At 38.9% G+C, this 21,007-nt stretch overlaps 1 long non-coding RNA gene across 1 annotated transcript; it reads right to left on the bottom strand.

Moving 5' to 3' along the window:
• Positions 1-465: 465 nt before the first annotated feature.
• Positions 466-19,921, bottom strand: LOC128805076 (uncharacterized). The gene is made up of 3 exons (XR_008436270.1): positions 19,737-19,921; positions 4,100-4,204; positions 466-1,869 (listed from the first exon to the last, which is right to left on the bottom strand). It is a non-coding gene; the product is annotated as an uncharacterized LOC128805076 (long non-coding RNA).
• Between the last annotated feature and the right edge of the window lie 1,086 nt (positions 19,922-21,007).

Raw genomic sequence — 21,007 nt, 5'->3', positions numbered from 1 at the left:
TTATTTTTTTTCTAATTCATGTCAGAGTTAGCAATTTTTAAGTCAGTAATTCAATTTTTTTTTTTGTAGAAATGCTGCTGTCCCGTCTCCCTTGTGAATGCCACCATTTGGATCCTGTCCCAAACTTTCAGCGTTTGTAGTACAGAAGATCAAGAGAGGATGTAAAGAAGATGAGTACTTTCTGCAGTATTTTGGAGCTTTGCTTCTTTCTTAAGTATCTTCAGATTTTATCTAGTAGTGAGAACAACAGCAGTTCCTTCAGGACATTTTCTCACTGAAATGGGATCCTACATTATATCTTTGAAACATTTTTGGTTTTTACCTTTCTTTTTCCTAATATACTTTGTGATCCTCCGTAATTTAATTTCCAGGAAAAAAAAAAAAAAAAACAACACAAAAAACTGCACATAAACATTTTATTTTAAGAAAAAGCAAAATTTAAGAAAAAGTCACCTAGGTATTTAATCAACCTTCTTAAAGAAAAGTGAATACTTTTGAGATGGATGAGGCATGCAGCTTTGAGATGTAGCTGAGACATTTCAACAGAGACAAAAACATCATAGTACAGTGGACAAAGGAGAGAAGAATTTACTTATTTCCTCTTTTCAGAGTCAGACTTACTTAAAACACAGTAGCAGTCTGCAGGCTGCTGGAGGGTCACAGAGGGTATGAATAGAAGATATACTTAGGATTTAGACTTATATGTCAATAAGTAATTGCTTCAGAGATGTGACTTGCAGGCGAAAGGATACAACTAATAGTCTTAGGAAAAAATAACCTGCTCCTTTAATCATGATCATAGAGGAAAGAATAAATCTCATTTTTATGTACTGTTTTTAACTGGTGTTATTATTCATCACTGGGGGAGAGGCTTGAATTGTTGGAGATGCTGATGGGATCATCTCTATGCTGTGGTACTTAAGTAGATCTCTGCACTGTAGTGTATGAGTGCTTCTCAAATACTTAGAAATAAAAATAATAGCTCATGTGTTCTTTTTGACATCTCAGACTTTAAAAGAGATAGTGGGTATTATAAAAAGAGTTGTATGTATCTGAGCCAGGTGCACCTAATATGTGCAAAACCTGTTGCATCCTCTCCCCAAGAAATCAATGAATTTTTGTTTTCTTCCAATAAGAAAAAAACCATGGAAGCGTCACCAAGATATATGGAGAAAAAGGAGGAAATGCTGGCTGTGGAAAAATAAAAATTAAAGTACATTTTGCCAGCAGCAAAACTAATTGAGATATACAGAAACTGAGAGTTCACATGGTCAGTTTTAGTCAGTGGACAAGCTGGTGTTTATCCTATCAATAGAAGATGATAAAAATAAGATCTATATATTAGACAGAGGTTATCACCAGAGGAAGAGGTACACTGAATATGACCTTTAACTAAATAAATCAAAAATAGATTAATTTCTTCATCCTCTCTAGTAAAACATTGAGCTAACATCATGGTGCACTAAAAAGGATAAATTTTAGTTGCAGATACTTTGGCTGGCAAGTTGTTCACATTGAAACAAGTGATGGAGTTGTTCTATTTCTGCAGGTGCTTCTTAGAGAACTAGAATACATTTTTTTCATAATATCTATCCTGGTATTGTTTATTAATATTTATTAGTAATAATTGCTTTTGTGTTCACTAATTTGTATTCACCTTGAGAGAAATTTCAAAAGCAAAAAACAGAAAATTTCTAGTATATGGGATGAGCACAGAGGAATCTTTGTTCTTTTCTTATCTCTTCTTGTCTCCTCATGCTTCTTTCTGTCACCTCATACTGCTATTATTTGCATAAACATCGTGACAACTCTGTTGCATGCTGCATAATATTCATTCCTGTGTTAGAGGCTATCTCTCAGGCTGTGGGACTGAAGGAAAAGGAAGACCATATTAAAACCTGAAAAATGAATCATCATTCTGAAACTTGTATCAATTAGCATATATTTGATACTAATGTTAAAATGTTAAAACTGACCTACAGGTCCTTTTACCAGGTTCAGAAATGTTATATGTACATGTAAATCGTGTGCTAGCTTAGCTGTAGGTTTGGGTGAGCCTGAAGAAATGGAAATTACAACTTAGTAAGGACAAAAAGGAAACCACAACTGCCACAGACTCACAGAGAAAGTCTTCTTAACAAAGATACACCACACACTACTAATGTAGTAGATTACCACTAAGTTAGAACAAGTCTGAGATCTTAAATCAGTGAGAGGCTCGTCCTTTAGGAATCTTTTCATTGGCTGACAGACCCAGGAAAGGGTGGACAGCTAAGGTCTGCAAGTTCTCAGTTGGCCGTGTCCAAGGACAGAGAGGTACAGTTTTCAGAGAGATAGCAGTTATACCAGTCTACTTTCCTCCACAGCAGGTTAGACTTCCTTTGGGTAGTCTCTTGCACTAAGAACTAAAGGTTCAAAGGCACTTATTTGCTTAAGTTGCTTCTGCTGCACTGTTACTTATTTAGCTATAATGGCTCTTGGGCTAATGCACTTTTTTCCATGCAGGACTTTTCCACCCTTTTACGTCTGTAGGTGAAGTATTTGTTTTAAAGATGTGATTGCATGACTTACACAGCAGGTGACAGAGATGCAACAGAAAGACAAGAGTCAAGACGAATAGGCTGAAGCTGAAGATGCTGTCCTACATTGTATATGATAGTTCTGATGGCTTTGCTTTTTTATAGAATGAACATCAAGCCATCATATCCATAAGCCTCATTGCATAAATGGGTTGGGAGATGCTTGTGAGAAAAAATGCAGCTGGAAAGCAGCAAAGAAAAGAAAGAATGGGAAAAAAAAAAGAAAAATGAAGTGTAACTGCCTAGCTGTGCAAAAATAACTGTGGTGTATGGATAAAGCTTAATGTTAACAGGTTCTGCTAAAAAAATTTCCCCATGGCACATTTTCATGATGCTAACAAACAAGAGCAGCTCATTAATTATGATTACCTATATTTTTTATTTCATGCTCCCCACTTTTAGCAATGCTCCTGCTTTGTTTTAATTTCTAGGTCTAAAAATTTCCTCAAACATTAGGTCAGGAAACCTTACTTTTGTGTTCCTATCTTTTTTCTACCCATCATTCATCACTCACCATCCTATTGTTCACTGCTTCCTAGTCAGTGTCAGCAGTGTCAGAAGGCTTCCCACAGTCATCTGTGGTTTTATTCTTCTCATTTTTACTTATTTACTTCATTGTATCTACTTGATCTGGTGAACTTTTTTTTTTTTTCTGTATTGTGACCTGTTTGTGCACTAACTCATATCTTAAACATTTTTTGTATCCTGTACCAGAGTGGTTTCAATTTTTGTTAGGACTTAAAATCATAGAATATTCAGAGTTGGAAGGCACTCATGACTCTGATACCTCTGATGATTCTGATGACTCATCAGAATAATCAAGTCCAACTCCTGGTCATCTACAGGACATCCCAAGAGTCACACCATGTGTCTGAGAGACTTGTCCAAATGGCTCCTCAACTCTGTCAGGCTCGGTCCTGTTACCACTTCCATGGGGACCTTGTTCCAGTACCCTGCCATGCTCTGGGTGAAAATCTTTTTCTAATATCCAAGCTAACCCTCCCCTGACTCAACTTCATGCCATTCGTTCCTGTCCCTAGTCATGAGAGTGAAGAGATCGGTACCTGGCCCTCTGCTTCTCCTCATGAGGATGTTGAAGACTACAATGAGGTCTCTCCTCAGTCTCCTCTTCTCCAGGCTGAACAGACCAAGTGACCTCTGCCTCTCCTCATAAAGCTTCCCCTTCACACCCTTCACCATTTTTTGTGAAGTATCCTTTGGATATTCCCTAGTAGTTTAATGTTTTTCTTACATCGTGGCACCCAGAACTGCCCCCAGCACTTGAGGTGAGTTTGCCCCAGTGCAGAGCAGAGTGGGACAATCCCCTCCCTTGCAATGCTGTGCCTGATGCCCTCCAGGACAGGCTTGGCCCTCCTGGCTGCCAGGGCACTGCTGGCTCATGTTCAACTTGCTATGGACCAGGACACCCAGGTCCCTTTCCACAGTGCTGCAACCTTGGAGACTTGGTTGTCTCTGTCCTTGGGTGACCTTCAGATCCCAGCTATTGACCAGAGAATTACCGTTGATTCTAGACTGTCCCTTGGCACTGCAGAGTTTTGAGGTCACAGCTTTGACATTTCTCAGCTGAAGTATTCCCATCTTGAACAAAACTTTAGACTGGGGACCTGGGGTGAACAGATACTGGATTAATATCACAAACCAAGAGTTTCTAACACTTCAGGGAAAACAAAACCATAGTAACTCAAGCTCACTTTAAATCTGATTGATAGCAAACTGGTGGCCCCATTTACTGAAGAATTCAATATCCAATGAGGACTTAGTTCTACAAATAACTCTAAAGAGATACAGAGCTCAATGATTTGAGTCAGCTGTTTCTTTCCGTGTGTACAGTGGGGAATACACGCCTTTCTGTAGCAAGCTGGTTTAATTGAAGACAAGAGGAAAGTTTCATCAACTTTTTCTTTAATTTATTAAGTGTCTTTGTCCAGGAAAAGGACATATTCCACTTGGTTGTGGAGTTTCAAATAAATAAGTAGAAACACACAGATAAAATTGGGTGCAAGTAATTCAGATGTGATATTTAAAGTACAGTGCAATTTTCCATCTTCAATGCCCATTTCTCATCTAGAAGATATCAATATTTACTGGAAAAAAAAGAGAATCCCTCAAAGTTATTTCCTCATCTTCCATATTTTCAGCTTTGATAAGGACTAGTCCACCAACCATCAACTTCTTTCCTTTGAATCAGTTGCAACAGCCCTGCTGGGGATCCGTACACACCTAATAATAGCTAGAACCTCTGAACTACTCAGAGGCTTCTGTGTAAACTTTTTTTTTTTCCTGACAAATTCCTCTTCCCTTCATTATGAAGGGTAATATGAACCTGATACATCAGCTCTATGTTTCTTCAGTCAGAAATGTTTCTTCTAGGTGTCTTCTATCCATTTCCCCCCCATTTTTCCCACCTGAATGATGAGAAAAAAATAAATCCCTTGAACTAAAGAAACCCAGGGAGTTGCTGGTTTGGACTACTACATGTGGCAGGACTCTTGCAGTCCCTAAACTGCACAAGCCTGGGGTTTTTCAGCCTAGTTTCTAGAATCACTCTATGCTACATCATTTAGCAAAATATTAGTCTTGCAAATGTTCTTTTTTCAGACAAAGATGTGCTTGAAAGCTGACATTTTTTGTGTCTGGTCTTTGCAGATATCCTTAACAGCATGATTCTCCCCTGTTCTGGGTGAAGGTCATACTGCAGGAAAATTAAAGTCTTTTTGACGATCTGCTGTGCTTTGGCAAATGCAATTGACCTTCTTTGAGAGGTGAAAATTGCCTTCTGTCTCACCTAGGGTCAGGCTAAACTATTCAAGCTTACAACAAAACAACCCCTTTTCTCCTTTTAATTTGGTAGGTGGACTTTAGCCCCCTGACCCTACTTTGGGGCAAATGTATTGCCAATGGGAAAAATAGGACATTAATACTTTTTAGTGTTTTTTTCAACCAATAACAATGGCCTATCTAACTACATTTTCTGTCCTCAGTTGGGAAGGAGGGGAAGACTTATGCACCGACATTTGGCAGTCTGCCGGCTGTTCGGTACATTTCATTTCAATTGCTGCTTTCTCTTACTTTCTGAATAAACTCTTTTTAACCAAGTCTTGCTTGAACACATTGTAGTTGGCCCTAGGTGGCACTTTTAAGCCCTAAGGACTACTTTAAGGAGATTGATACATGAAAGGATGTTCCAAGTCACTCCAGAAATGTACTAACAAGTTAAGGAGTCGTGAAACATGCCTAGTTGGAATGGTGATTTGGTCTGAAAACACTTTAATCTGTTTTTTAGGTCAGGGCTCTTCTGATTTCAAGGGATGATGGGTAAGAGAATAAAAAAGTATGCTGCCTTTCTTGAACCACTTAGGGAAAAAATGTAGACTCTTTTAACACTTGCAAACTGAAGTCTACCTTATTTGGCTGGCGTTTCTGGTTTATTTTGCTGCTGCTGCTGTTTTTGTCACTGTTCCCTTTTTCCAATTGCTTTTTCTGATCTTTGCATGAACAAGGTTTTCTTATGTTTTTGTATTGCACCTCTGTAATAGTGGAAAGGGGTGCCATAGCCTTTTGGCAATACTTTCTCAATAAATAAAACCCTAAATTATGTTAGAAGATTGGAGGTTTTTAGCTGTTTGTTTGTTTGGGGTTTTTTTTTGTTTGTTGGTTTTCCCACTCTGTCACATTTCTGTTCCCTACTAAATCACAAAATAAAAAAGAGGTCCTTGTAAAATGCAAGAACAACCTGGAACTCTTTTTAGCAATTCCAGAAGGACCTAGAAGTTGGATTGATAGGCATGATAGTCAAAATTATGAAAGCATAATTAAATTTTAGGGATAATATATCAGATCTTTAATGAAAACAATGTGGATGTTGAAATAAAGACGTAAAAAATTTTGCTAGTCATATCCATGTCTTCTTTACTGGGCAGACTATTTTAACATGCCTCCTGTATTGTCCAATCACCATGTTAAACCCTTTTCATTAAGTGATATATTGGAGTGTAATTTGTGGAAATGAAAACTTGGTACACATAAAAATAACCAGTATTTCTAAAGTAAACAGTACGTCTGAACATGAATATGTATTTTGCTTTGTGCACATGATTCTCAGAGTAGCCACACCCACGCACACAATTTTCATATTCAAATGTGCAGTGGATATTTGTATGGGTACTTTAAGAATGTGTAAATACCACCACACAGTAACTGAATCCAAATTTCAGAAAATTATGCATATCTTATTTAGTACTTTGGCAGAATGTCTTCTGACAAGGCTATCCTAACCTTTGTTGCTCAAAGAAGAAGTTGCTTTGTGTAAATACTGCTCTGCAACTGTTGGGGTTTTCTAAGAAATACTCTAAATACTCGTAATCTGTTAAAATTAATTAGGAATTATTTGCTTTTTAATTCTATTTTGTGGTTCCTGCTTATTTAGTTTCCTTTCTAAAGGACCTGTGCTATGTCCAGTGCTGTTAGTCTTCTAATATTTTCCAGCAGGATAATATATCTTCAGAGTTTGAAAATGCAAACATTGCAAAATGTTCATTCAAAGCTTTGTGTTTATGTGTCAATTTACTGTCTGTGTTTACAATGAAAAATACAGTCAGATTTCAACATTTATGGAGCTACAAAACAGAACTATTGACAAATTAAATCAAGCCTGTGCCTATAGTTTAAGAGCAGTTATAGATAGAAAAACACCTTTACATTGAGATCTCTGACCTCTCCCAAATGAAAGTGAAACAAAAGGCAGAGTGGCATAAAACACTGGCATACATTAAAACATGGCTTGATTTTTGGACAGATTTTGTCAGTTTTTTCATACCTGAAAAAAGAAAAATCCCATGTTCAAAAACTCCAAGTGGGATATTATATAGGACAGGGGGCTTTAATAACAGTTATTCATAATCTACTCAAAATGAAATCCCAGGCTGCACATGATTCAGCAGTGTGTGGAGCACTTAGCTACAAATCCATCCGAGAAAATAATCGGGTCTATTTTGAAGAGGAATGTCAAGATCTAATTTTCTGATGGTGTTATGTCTGCTTACCACAGTGTAGTCACAATCACAGTGCATAAACCTACTGTTTCCTTGAATAAGGCCAATATCTTGACAGAAGATGTCCCTTTTCCATTTGGAAGTAATTTTATAAATTCTGGGAACACTAATTTATTACAGTAGTTTAGTTTAGAAAATATCATCTTCATCTTACAAGTGTAGGTACTCCTCATGTATACATGCCTCATCAGTTTTTATGGATATTATACAGCTTATAATACTTATGAATACAGAAGATACTGAATGCCTCACATATCTAATCTACTGTACTTCCTTCTCACTCTAAGTACAGTCCTTAAAAACATCTGGATTTCTAAAGGATCAGTGTTACTCATGAGTTAGAGCCAATGTTCAAAAGTGGTTTAGGTGTCAAAAGCTAAATATGCAAAGGAAACTTTATTAATTGAAAAACTCAGTTTGCTGATGTGTAAGTTCCCATTCAAACCATGGTTTATAAGATGCAGGAAGAGATAAGTGCCTATGTCCCTCTTTTTCACAAATTTTTGTGCACTGAGAAGGTGACTTCTGGAAAGAATTGCCTTGGCCAGTGAAGACAGCTGAGGTTAATGAGGAGCTTCCAGGAAACATGGGACCATGAGCCCTTTTTCTTTGTCATCAGTGCAGGCTGAATAGACAGACTGCCCTGGACATTGCTGTTTCTTCAGGTGTCTCTCATTCTTGTCCCAAAAATGCTTATGCCTGAGATGTGTGAGATACTGGTTTTGAGCAATCCACTTGTTGCAGACATCTATGCCTTAAATCCTCCTTAAGCACCTGTACCTGTCAGAATTTTTTTTTTTTTTTTGGAGGTCCATTAAACATGCATAGGAAGAAGCAAATTCCTTTTGCACCCTAGACACACGTTATTGATTGAAGTGACTGGCTGAGGTTCTGCAGATGAACTTATGCACATAAAAAGTTAAGAACCTCCTGTAGGAACTTTAGTCTCCTTGAAGTCAGTTGGATTTGGATTCTGATGGTGAAATCTTAAGCCTTCAAAAATGACCTCTGAATTAAAAAAGCCTATTGACATTTCTGACACCAGGTTTTGAGTCTTGGAGCCCCATGATGCACCCTGCAGCATAGATCAAGGTGTGGGTACTGATCATGTTACTGTAACTTTCTCATTTTGCTGGCAGCAGTGTGTTGGCAACAGCCTGGAATTTACTGTGGGCTGCAAAATCCTGCAAAGCTGGGCTAAATATTACAGATTAGTTTGCCCTGAACTCTGTATTGCTTTAGGAAGGCCAGCTAGCTTGAGGAAATAGTCAGCAATCCCCTTACAGACTGCCTTTCCCACACTCTTGTAGCAGAAATTCTGGAATGACAAACAAGAAATAGTGTATCCCTATCTTGTATGAGTGTTGTGGTATTTCATATTTCATCAGTTTATTCGAAGTGCTACAGAACTTGTGGATAGATGGGAAAAGAAGCACTGTATTTTCTTGCCAAAAAAGCTTAGCTTTGTGAGGGTTGCAAATCTATGTGCATCAATTGACACTCAGGGTCTTAGACCTCAAAGGGTGTAATAACCCTTCAGATTGAAGGTCACTGAGAAGAGATCTGTAATGCACTTTTAAAATTGCCTGAAGTCCAGAAGCAGCTTTGATTTTCTGGTGTTCTGAATTTGATGTAGGCACTGTACTAATTGCTCTGATCCTCTGTGAAAGGTAACACTCACGTATCCATGTCAGTATTTCTGGATCATTAGGTGACATTGACACTTCTAGCCTTAGGATATCACTAAAATTAGAGACCTTTAACTTTAGCTCAGTTCTTTTTGCCTTGAGGATACCAAGGTATTTACTCAATAGTCCCTGCTGGGAGGTTCCTAAGATATTTGCCCCTTTCCTTTGGCAGCTCTCTTTGCAGTCTGTGATTGATTGGCATGTGCCTTTCTGTCTCCTATTTTGGGTCTTCATTAATACTTATGCATTTACTTGGGACTGTATCAAGCTTCTCTGTTCTCTAATGTATCACTTATTGGGATTCTCAGATCCCAAGAGTGTCCTAAAATCCTTAGTTCCCAAAAGACCTACATGCTTTCTTTGTAGGCAGCTTCAACTTCTGGTTTTTATCCTCAATTTAGGACATGTGGAAAGCTATTCCAAGGTGTGTTTTTGACTGTTCTGCCAACTCAGCACTTGTCAGGTGACATTGCAATAATAATAGGTGAAAGCTGCTGTACACACCTTCTCTGTGGCATTTATATGGCAAGTCACAAGGTGCAGTATGGGTTTACCTCTCTAGAGCCCCAGCCAAAGCTTGAGGATGCTCTGGCAGATGGATAAGAGATAAAATTTTACCTCATGTTGCCTGAAGGTGATGGTCAGTATAGCAGAAATCTTCTTTATGAAAGATGCATCTGAAAAAATGGTGATATGTAAATTACTTTTCAAGTATTTTTGTTACATGAAAAATTGTTCATTTTTAACCTAATGTTTCTGGCTTTACTTTTAAGATATCAAAAGTTGATGATTTTTTTGTTTTAACTCATAAAATCAATGTGTAGTGCAACTCATTGATTTGCACTACTGACGCTGAGAAATGCAAAATAGTACTCCAGGAAAAAAAAAAAAAGAAAATACAGATGTGAATATCACTTGCAGGTTTTCCCTTCACTTGTATTGCTTAAATCAAAAATTTAGGCAGTTATTGAATCTGTAGGTCCTCAATCATCATGATGACAGAAAATCCCCTTCCATAATTACATTTGACCAGGAAGTTTTAATATTTTCTTTCAGATATGGAATGAACCACACAGCACAGTACACTACAGTTTGTCACTGTATGAGTAGATTACTGCAGAGTGCTCTTCTTTATGGCAAGTTATTATAACAATTTGCTGTAGCAGTTTGCTGTCATGCTATAGTGGCATAAGAGGGACAGTAGGGAGGTATGCAACTCTCACTGTCTAGAACTCTTTGTCCATCAAATAGCAAGAAGGTCTGATAAAGGCGTACCAAGGGATTCTTTTCAAAATACCTGTTAAGGGAATTGTGACTAGGAATGTGTAGACACAAGAGCACCAGATACCTGTCATGGTTGCTAAAAATATTCTTGTTATTGTCAGATTGCACAATGGTTTAATTCCCCATGAAAGTCTGGGTGACATATTTGCTACCCAAGTGAATAAAGTGACAAATACTACCAGGGCTAGTAATAAATGAATTTGCCTTTTGGACAGTAATCTTTCATGCCAGCTCATATGCTACTGCTTAAGGCAAACTATTTAAAACACACTTCACCTAGTTTGAACCTGGCAACCACATACAAGCAAGAAAAATGAATCCCAAGCTTTTCTTTATGACATGTCTCTCTTTCACTAGAGATCTAGAAGCCATTTAACAGGCCTTGTAATCAGAAATAAGAGCAATTTTATGCAATAGATCAGCTTTCTAAACAATAATTCATCCAAAAGAGATGAAATGGTAGCATGTGTATATATATGTGTTATTTCAGGAGGAAATTTTTATATCTATGCATGTGTTTGCATGTGCCTGTGTGCTTGTCTGGTATGTCTTTATATTTGAATATAGGTATATTTGATATAGTAGTTTATTATAAATGACTTTTCTATACACTGGAATAACTCCTAAAATGAATTATTTTTTGCAATCCACTGAACTTTACAGACAAGTCAAAGCCAGGTTTTGTTAAATTAACACCACTGAGTGGATTGAAGCATCTAAAAGACATCTACCTGGGGTCCTGAGGTAGCAGAAATTAGTGACTTTTCAGTGGAGTCCCCACCTGAATTCTATTAGCCAAAGTTCTGGAGTAAGGAATCTAAAATTAAGATAATCCTCTATGCTTTGTAAAACAGAATAACATGACAGAACTGAAGCGTCTTATTTTTTAAGTCGCAGTGTCAAGGACTGGTAAATAGAATAGGTTATTCTCAAGAGGTTATAGACTGACCTGATGTGTGTAAGGAGCACTGTATGTCTCAACTTTTGTTTGAAAAATAGAACTGACTAAGCAGTAGTTACATCAAAAGAAGAATAATTTTGGTAGCATAAAGCTGTCAAAGGCAGAAGTAGTGTTTATTTTTTCTGTAATACTTTGGGACTTAAAGGTATAATGAAAGCTTTGTGAGATTTTCAAAGCCTAAAGCAAATTTGAAAATTACATTGGGTTATGAAATGACTGAATCCAATATACTGATCTATTCAGGTTGGTCAGGTGAGCTACACTGAACATTTTTGTAATCTGGGCTTTTATTTGAATGCAATATCTTGACTCTAGCTCATATTCAATGAACAGAGAACCCTAGAAATTTATCACTAAGCAGGTACTTCATGTGTCTTGTTAATCAGAAAAGAAAGAATATGGAAGTGGAAACATAGAAACAAATAAATCTCATTATCTTAATTTTTCCATAGTTAATTCCTTTAACAGTGTTTATCTTAATTCTCTTGCCTGACTCTTCTTTATTTCCATTCAGTCTTTTATTATTAATTTTATTCAAGTTTCCTCTTCATTGCTCATTGTGCAGCCAGATCTTTCTTCCACATACACTTATTTCCTCAAGTGTTTATTTTGCTATCAAAGCTCTTATGCCACTACACACCATTCCTGAAAATCATGCAGTCCTTCCCCACTAGATGATGATCTACTCACCCTGTTATGGCAGACACATCTGATGGTATGAATATGAGGATTCAACCATCCCCCCCAAAAGAGAGAGGGATAAACAAGAAAACAAGAAGCAAATTTTATTTTTTTAGTCAGTGACCATTAAGAATTCGTCTTAAGACTGATGATAATTTCCCAGTTGCTGATTGTGTGGAAAACCCCCCCAAAAATGGAACAAGCAAGAAATCATGTTTCCTGCAGAAAGAATGCCAAGGATTTTATATGACAATGTGAATCAAGCACTCAGGGTGCTAAGAGAATACAAATTAAAGTTCACTCAGCCATTATGCTGTCTATCTCATACCAAAAGGTCTAGAGAGTCTTAAAGAAAATTACTAAATTACTTTTTTTATTTCTAGTTTCTGTGGAAATACTTTACAACTGAAATATAGTCTTGATGTTCCACCCAAGTGCATATGCAAAATAAGGCTGAATAAGCTCTTCCATTTAATATTACACAAACTTGGAAACAACTGCTCCTTACAGAATTGCAAAGGACATTGAGAATACACAGAGCATGAACAGCCTAACTGTCCAACACTGCCTAACATCAGGCCTCCTATCACTCCCCACTGACTGTTTACAGAAAACAGGTTCATCATTTCCCATGCTTCTAATTGTCTGAAATTAACAATGTGAATATTCCCTTCTCCTTCCTTTACTCTTCACCTGATTTTGCTAAGATCATGGTAAAAAATGAATTAATTAGAAGCACAGTCTTTGGGTGATTGCACATATCATTTCATATGCAAAATAAATTGCTTTGTGAATTGTAACATAAACTATTAAGCATTTTTATTTCAGGTGCACATTGTACAGGACAGAGTGTACAGAACTGCATTTAAAAATATTTTCCCTGTAAGAAGGTATATATCTACTGCTCCAAACAGAAAATACGTATAAACTGCAATGCACTGCTTTATCCCTCTCGTAAATTTTGTGTTAGTTACTGATTGCTCATTCTGTTCCTTAATGGTGCTTTATTTTAAAAGTATGAAATCGGTAAAGTGACAGGCTTAAGGTACGGAGGAGTGCAAAATGACATCTACAGGACATGATCCACTAGTTGGAATCTGCCTTGAGTTAGACTATTGCCTAGCAATAGAGTACCAAACAGTTCACTGACTCAATAAGAAATGTAATATGTGCTTAGATCTTGTTTCACAGGAAATGACAGAAATGATTATAAAGTAGACTTTCTCAAGTCCTGGTAGAATCTCAGAAACTCTTATTATAGGAAATTCCAACTTCATAGCATCCCCAGCTCTGATGCATTATGTTTCTCAGTTCCTATGATTGCTTTTGTCAAACTGCTAAATACAAAATAACAAAATGCCGTGTAGCCATATTTGTAATGAATAACATGGGCAAAGCAGTCATGAGCAACTGCCGTTTTATGAAAGTTCTTTTTGATGTATCTATAATTTTTTTCTATATTTGCCTGTTGAACTGTTTGTAACCAACAGAGTGGAAAATAAATTTCTCAGAACTTAGATTCAGAAAAAGAATCTGTAAGGCTTCTATAAAGTTTATGAACTTGAAAACATCATTATTTTCAAAAATGTTCTAGACTCATTGAAGATGATGAAATTCCTAGGTTTGTTTGCCAGAGAATAAACTTTTTTAAGAAACTCATTTTCATTTAGATGCTCAGTCTGGTCTCTGAGTAGGTAGCATATAAAAATTATACAAATATATCACTGTTCCTGATTTAGAGTGGAATTTGCTTCTTTAGTCAAGTCAGTATGTTTGCAGCCGCAATCTTCCTTCATACATTTTCTGCATGAAAAATGGTTTGTCCTGATCTGTTTTTCTTCAATTTCCGTTTATAACTGTTACTGTATAATCTATATAAAGAAATTCTCTGATAGAATTCTTTGTGGTATTTAAAGATTTTATATTTGTCAGTTTTAATCTTTTCCACCTTTTCTATTTCATGAAAGAAGGAGGAAGGTAATTCTTTATTGTGATTTCTTTCCTTCTAATTAAAGGATTTGTAAACTTTCAGTCTCACAGTGCTCAGACTGAAGTTTTCTTGGTAAAGGCTACAACTGGTTTCACTCACAGGTACCTGTCTTTACTGTCAATGACTTTGACACAGAAACTTGGCTGCATAGGAAAATGGCTAAGTTTTCCTGTAAAGCAAACAACAGTATTACTCAAATTTCTTGAGAAAAAGTTGTCATGTTCTTTTCCTGAAGCTAGTTCATTAAATCTGTAAAAATATAGCAAATAACATTCACTGCTGCCTCCAAAAATGCCTTTTTGTCCACATTGTGTTAGTTGCAGATCAATAACCTTTGCTGTTAAATGTAAGCAGAAGTTTTATCTAGTTGTCTAGAAATTTTATCTAGTTGTCTAGTTGTCTACAAATTTCTAGGAAGCAATTTATCCCAACTATCGTAACACAATCAGATGAATCTCCCTTTGGAATGTCACCCTTCCTTTCTGTGTATTGGTGAGGAAAAATGGCTAATCCAGGCACCTAGATTTTCAGTTGTATGAACTAGGTGGAAATAACTCCTACTCAATACACTTCATGATGAGAGAGGGAAGAAGGAAAAATCATCCTGAGGAATGTGGTTCCTTTAATAATTCTGTTGAAGATGCCATGGTGTCTGTGATCCACGATTATCACAGACTGTCTCCATGAACAAGAAATGAACTGAGAAAGGTTATTCAATAGGTATAATGTAATTATACAAAGGACACTGTGCACTAATAAAAAGAGGTGTTATTCTACATGTACAAATATTTTTCATTTATCCAAGACAGTGATAATGAAAAAGAGATTTGCAGTCAAGCAAAAATGTCATTTACACCCACATTAAATCTCCCTCATATTTCCACAGTGATGTAAAGGCTCTTAGTGCAAATGAGAAGTAGGATCCCAAGAGCTTTTCATCTGATGATTGTGAAGTGATTCATACTGCACTGCTACTGCTGCCATTAACTATGAGAAGACAAAATGAACTATGAGTGATTGACAGTTTTGTAAATCAGGACATAAGTATTGAGCAGTGAGTACCTGAAAGCTCAGGTGAGTGTTTGCATGACAGCCTGAAGTAGCAGAAGACATCAGTGATGATATGGCATTAGCAGGCTAAATTTATACCTGCCAACACTCCTCAGCAGCTCTGTACCAGACTGATCAACTATGGAAAAAAGACAGGGAAATCTTTCCTAATATATAAGAAGCAGACTAAAATCATACTGCCCTTTCTGCAATTTTTCGTAAATTGTTCAAATCTTTGAAAGTGTATATTTTACACATGAGATTTGAAGCCCTGTTGATGTTACATTTTAAGCTGTGTAAAGATTGTGTTGCATTAAGTGTTTTGTCTGAAATTTTCCATACCATAAGCTTGAAGCAAAGAAAGATATAATGTGACAGTAACAAAAGAGGAGAGGATGGGGTAGAGGTGAAGGCATGAGACAAAGCCTGGACAACAAAAATTTTTGGAGGGATAGAGGTGATTTCAACAAGATACCCAGATGTTGGAATTTCTGTATCTTTGAATGGTAATAAGTCACTTGCCGCAGGTTTTTCACTTCTCTACCATTAGGTTCCTGGTCTATATCCATGAGAGTACTTTTATGGAGGGAGCTACAAATTTATCTTGTACCTGTATGAAATCCCCGTATGCGTACACTTGTTTTATTTCTAATGCTCTAAAATACACTAGTTTACCTGAGAAATCTTAGTACTAGATGGATGAGTGCAAAGTAAGCTGATAATATAATTTAAGATGGTTTCATCTATGATTTCTTGTCATAGCTGCTCCTATAGAAATGGGGGATCTCTTTGGGCTGAAATTTTCTGTCATTCTTCATCCTAATAATAGATATCCTCAGAGGAAGGAAGGAAGGAAGGAAGGAAGTTGCGGAAGGAAGGAAGGAAGGAAGGAAGTTGCGGAAGGAAGGAAGGAAGGAAGTTGCGGAAGGAAGGAAGGAAGTTGCGGAAGGAAGTTGCGGAAGGAAGGAAGGAAGTTGCGGAAGGAAGGAAGGAAGGAAGGAAGTTGCGGAAGGAAGGAAGGAAGTTGCGGAAGGAAGGAAGGAAGTTGCGGAAGGAAGTTGCGGAAGGAAGTTGCGGAAGGAAGTTGCGGAAGGAAGTTGCGGAAGGAAGTTGCGGAAGGAAGTTGCGGAAGGAAGTTGCGGAAGGAAGGAAGTTGCGGAAGGAAGGAAGGAAGGAAGTTGCGGAAGGAAGTTGCGGAAGGAAGGAAGTTGCGGAAGGAAGGAAGTTGCGGAAGGAAGGAAGTTGCGGAAGGAAGGAAGTTGCGGAAGGAAGGAAGGAAGGAAGGAAGGAAGGAAGGAAGGAAGGAAGGAAGGAAGGAAGGAAGGAAGGAAGGAAGGAAGGAAGGAAGGAAGGAAGGAAGGAAGGAAGGAAGGAAGGAAGGAAGGAAGGAAGGAAGGAAGGAGGAAGGAAGGCTACTTCATCAAAAGATTTTTTTCTGTACATTGTCATGGTTTGACACTGGCACAATGCCAGCGTCCCCATGAAAATGCACCTTCCCCAAATAAATGCTGTGAGATGTTATCAGGAACAGAGCAGAGCAGGCCCAAGCTTAATAACAAAGGGAAAAAAAAACTTTATTAAACTACTACTACTACAGAAAACACATAAACTAAATCCAGGATGAAGACCTTTTAAAACACCCCTCCTCCTCCCAATTCCTAAAACACCCACCATGAAACATCACCTGGGATTCCTGATCAAATTACCACCCTTCAGATAATCAATACTCAAGCTATCAAGGGAGAGAGAAGCCTCTCTTGCACCACAGACCCCCCAGGAAACACAGTTGCCACCTCCTGTGTTTCCATGTCACACATGGCACTGCCCGGAGAAAATCTGCCAGTGTGACACTCTCCTTTCCATGTCACAGTGCTCTCACCACCGTGCATGGACAGACTGCTCATAGGGCTCCTTTAAGGATGCTTTGCCATGGACCCAAAGAGACAACAGTTCAGCTTCTCATCCTGGGACTACAGTTCCCCCCATTTTCCCCTGGGGCCAAGGGTCCAAGAACAGAGATCATCTTCTTTCCCGAAGACAGAGGGCATCACCATTCCCTTCTCAGCTTTCTTCTGTTCTTGCCATTCCTGTGCTGTTCGAAGCTGAAGCAGGTCTCCTTGGGTCACCACTGCATCCCCCTAAAATGCAGTCTCTATTGCAGGAGATTTTGGTTCAGTCTATGGCTAACAAGAAAAGTCCAGCCAAAAGCTACTTCATCATCTCCTCCCACCTAAATATTTCTTCTTCTAACATGTCAGGTCCCGGATTGTCTCTCTTCCACTACAAATCAAGGAGGAGTAATATTTTACAAAGCCCTCATTTCCTGGAAAGGGTTAAAAGTTCAGACTCCCTGGACGGCTGATATCTTGGTCCAGCATCCCGCCTCCCACGCTGGGCATCATCCCCCCCCCTTCTCCTTCTCCTCTGCCGGCACATTTCCAGGTGCCGCCAGGTTCTCTGTCACTTTCCCTCTGTGGGGGGGGAACAAAGGCATCTCCGCTTCTCTCCACCCTTCCATCCAGGAGCTGGCTCGGTTCCAGACCTTCAGCCCCTCGGCCTACCTGGACAAGGCTGCGTGGCTTCCCCTCCCCCACCCAGCCTGAGGCTGGGCAGGGGAGAGTCTGCACTCTCTGACGACCGGAACCAAAGAGACAGTTCCCCTGGGAGTTCTTGCTTTTAACCCCCTGTGTTCTCAGAGGCGTGTCCATACTTTCAGTGGTCACTCCAGGTGCCAGTATCCAAACCTGACCACTGATTGGTTTGACCCAACTTCCTGGAAAAAAATTCACTTCCATGTCAAACCATGACATACATTTTTTTATTGTTTAATTTTTTTGGTTTTTGGTTTTGTTTCTTTGTTTGCTTGCTTGTTTTATTTTGTTTGTTTGGTTTTGAGTTGTGTTTTTTAAAATTTCTCCAGGCGTCCTAGAAGCTATTCTGTTTGAAAACAGAACTATACCTCCACCAAAGTGTTTAGGAAAGAGATGGAGTTCTTGGAAGTCACACACAATAAACCTTTAACCTTAAAAAAATAAACCCAAGGAAATTTGATGATCATGCATCTTTAATAATGCAGAGATGAGTCTAAAGTGTCTCAGAAATGGCTCTTTTAATGGACCAAAAGATTAACAAATTCAGCCAATCTGAAAGTTTGAAACACATGAAATAAAACGTATGCCTAATTTTCTGAGCTTGGTTTAAAGGAAGAAAGAGAGTTTCTCAGAGCATAAACATTGGGCCTGCCCAGTACTTATGGAATATTTGTATGTGGTTCTCTCTGTCTTCCTCTATAGGAGGTTGTATGCATTGTATAAATAACCAAGCAGCACAGACAGATACCTCATTTTCCCATATACCACATGCTATAATAAAAAAGAGGCCTTTATAATCAATCTTTTCCACTGACTTAAAGAATATTTAATTTTGAGTGCAAAATGGAATAGCTCTTGCTGGGTAGCTTGAAAATAATTCACAGAAGACAGTACAATACATTGGAGTCTGGTCCACTTTCCCCACTCAAGCCTTATCTTGTATTGAAGCAAGGAGAAGAGAAATATAAACATGAGCTCTTTATGCCTCAGATTAATACTCTAATTTTGTCTCAAGTGAGAAGGCTTCTGTGGGAGTTGGTGTTGATGGTAGCAGGCCTGGGGTGCCTTGGGAGGATACTTTTGTTTAAGTTAGAGTGAGTAACGGTGTCGATTTCCCGAGGCTTCCTGCTCCCGCATGTTAATAGCTACCTGCCAGTCACCCGCGACTCACTCCCACAGTCCAGAAAGTTCTATCCTCCCCGTTCTCCCATTGGCTCCTGTGTGACAGTCACTCCCCTCCTGTTGCACCATTGGTGAAATGTATATCACCCCACCACAACTCCTCCTTCTACCCCTGTCCCCATTGGTTTATTGTACCCCCTCCCCTCCTACCTTCCCCCAGTTTATATACTTTGTATCCACCCGTTGCTGGGGCTCTCAGCTGCAGCCTCAGCTTCTGCTGTCAGCCTGTGCTCCGACCCTGGATCCCTCCTCCTGCGGTTTGTCTCCCTCCTGCTTCACCTGCCTCCCTCCCAGCCTACCTTCATCCTACCCTTGTGGACCCTCGACTCAACCCTCAAATAAAACCCAGTTGGAACTCTACATGGAGTGCGCTCCCGTTTGTTCCTGGTGTAGAAGATTAATTACTTCATCTGGGAACCATTGACTGGTCGGCTGGGGGACCGGTTCATGGGACTTGGCACGGCAACAGCGCCAACCCCGCGGGTCACCCTACGGGACACAGTCCGGGGCAGCCCGCAGGCTTCCTTGATTATTATGGGGTATGTCTGTGTGGAAGGATGGTTGGGATAAAATTAGAGGAATATTAGAAGTTTATTCACATCCTAACAGAGGTTATAATGGTAAAAAAATTGTAGAGTAAAATTCAGTTGTTACTCACTGGATGGAGTGTAGTTGGCAGCCTCGAAACCTATTCTATGGTGTTTCCTCACACCCACAGTCTGCAGCCACAGCACCTGCTAAGGGGGATGGAGCAGAGGGTGGAGCGGAGCGGAGTGGAGACACGGCGGCCAGGCTCTGTGGAAGTCCTTGCAGGGAGGGAACTCAGTGGAACTTTGCAGATGAGAAACTGCATAACACCTGTCAGGCAGGGGAGAGGGGAATACGTGCTGCTGCTGAGCCAGCAACTGTGGTAAAATTATTCTCCTCAGATTAATTTTGTTCATTACAGCCTAATTGTAATGCAAACCCACACATCCATCCCAAAGTTACCTGACTACAAGGTATGGGCTCCCTTCACCAGGCACGACCTCTATAGTTTTTTGAGTGTATCTTCAAAAACAAAGAGACAGAATTTTGCACCAGTCTGTAACACAGGTATGTATGAGTAGAGTCACTCAAGCTCCACCTAAACATTAATAAATACTATAAAATTAAGTTGAGAATGAGGGAAAAGTTAGGGAAGGTTCATTGTAACTGCATATATCTGTTGACAGGCCAAATCTGTCTTCTCCCCCATAGGGATGCCAGTTGGGTAAGAACCACACTCTATCCACTCTTAAAAGTAAAAATAATTTTACTGAGGACCAGAGCCTGTCTGTATATGTCTTTGAATACGTTTTTCCATTCAGATACTATCCTCAAACCTTAACCTGTCACAATATTATACTAATAAAGGGTGTTATCCCATGAACTGAGTCCTTCATGGGTCTTGGCAGTTGCTGGCAGTAGAGAACATACTCAAATAAAGAGGAAGACCCATTGAGGGGTCTCCCTTGTGCTGCTGCTGTATTTCCCTAATAAGTCAGTTGAACCATCCACCGGTCCAGCAGGACTGCTAAGGGAAGGGTCCCCCTAATGAGATGCTCACAGACTGGTTGGGTACAAGAGTCTTGGCGTTCCTGGAATGCTGGCTGACAAATTTAATACTACGGATTGAATAAATCTTCCTTTTTCATGAGACAGTCTGTCTTTCCTTTTTTTGAGAGAAATTAAAAGAAGACTAATTCTCCTAATGCCAGTATGAGAATCATGTCAGAATTTACTGAAGAATTTCTTGCCAGAGAACTTGAGTATGATCAGATCCCTATTTATAGATATAGATATAATTCCTATCTCTTTTTCATGAATATTTTCCTGTTTTTTTCTCCAACCTTATTTAGTTAGTTTCCAAAGAGCTATTCCACAGTAGTTATACATGGGACACCCACG

Source organism: Vidua macroura, chromosome 3 (genome assembly GCF_024509145.1).
Source record: "Vidua macroura isolate BioBank_ID:100142 chromosome 3, ASM2450914v1, whole genome shotgun sequence".
Taxonomy (NCBI): Eukaryota; Metazoa; Chordata; class Aves; order Passeriformes; family Viduidae; genus Vidua; species Vidua macroura.
Note: the sequence above shows the minus strand (reverse complement) of the source record. Positions and strands in the feature narration are given on the sequence as shown.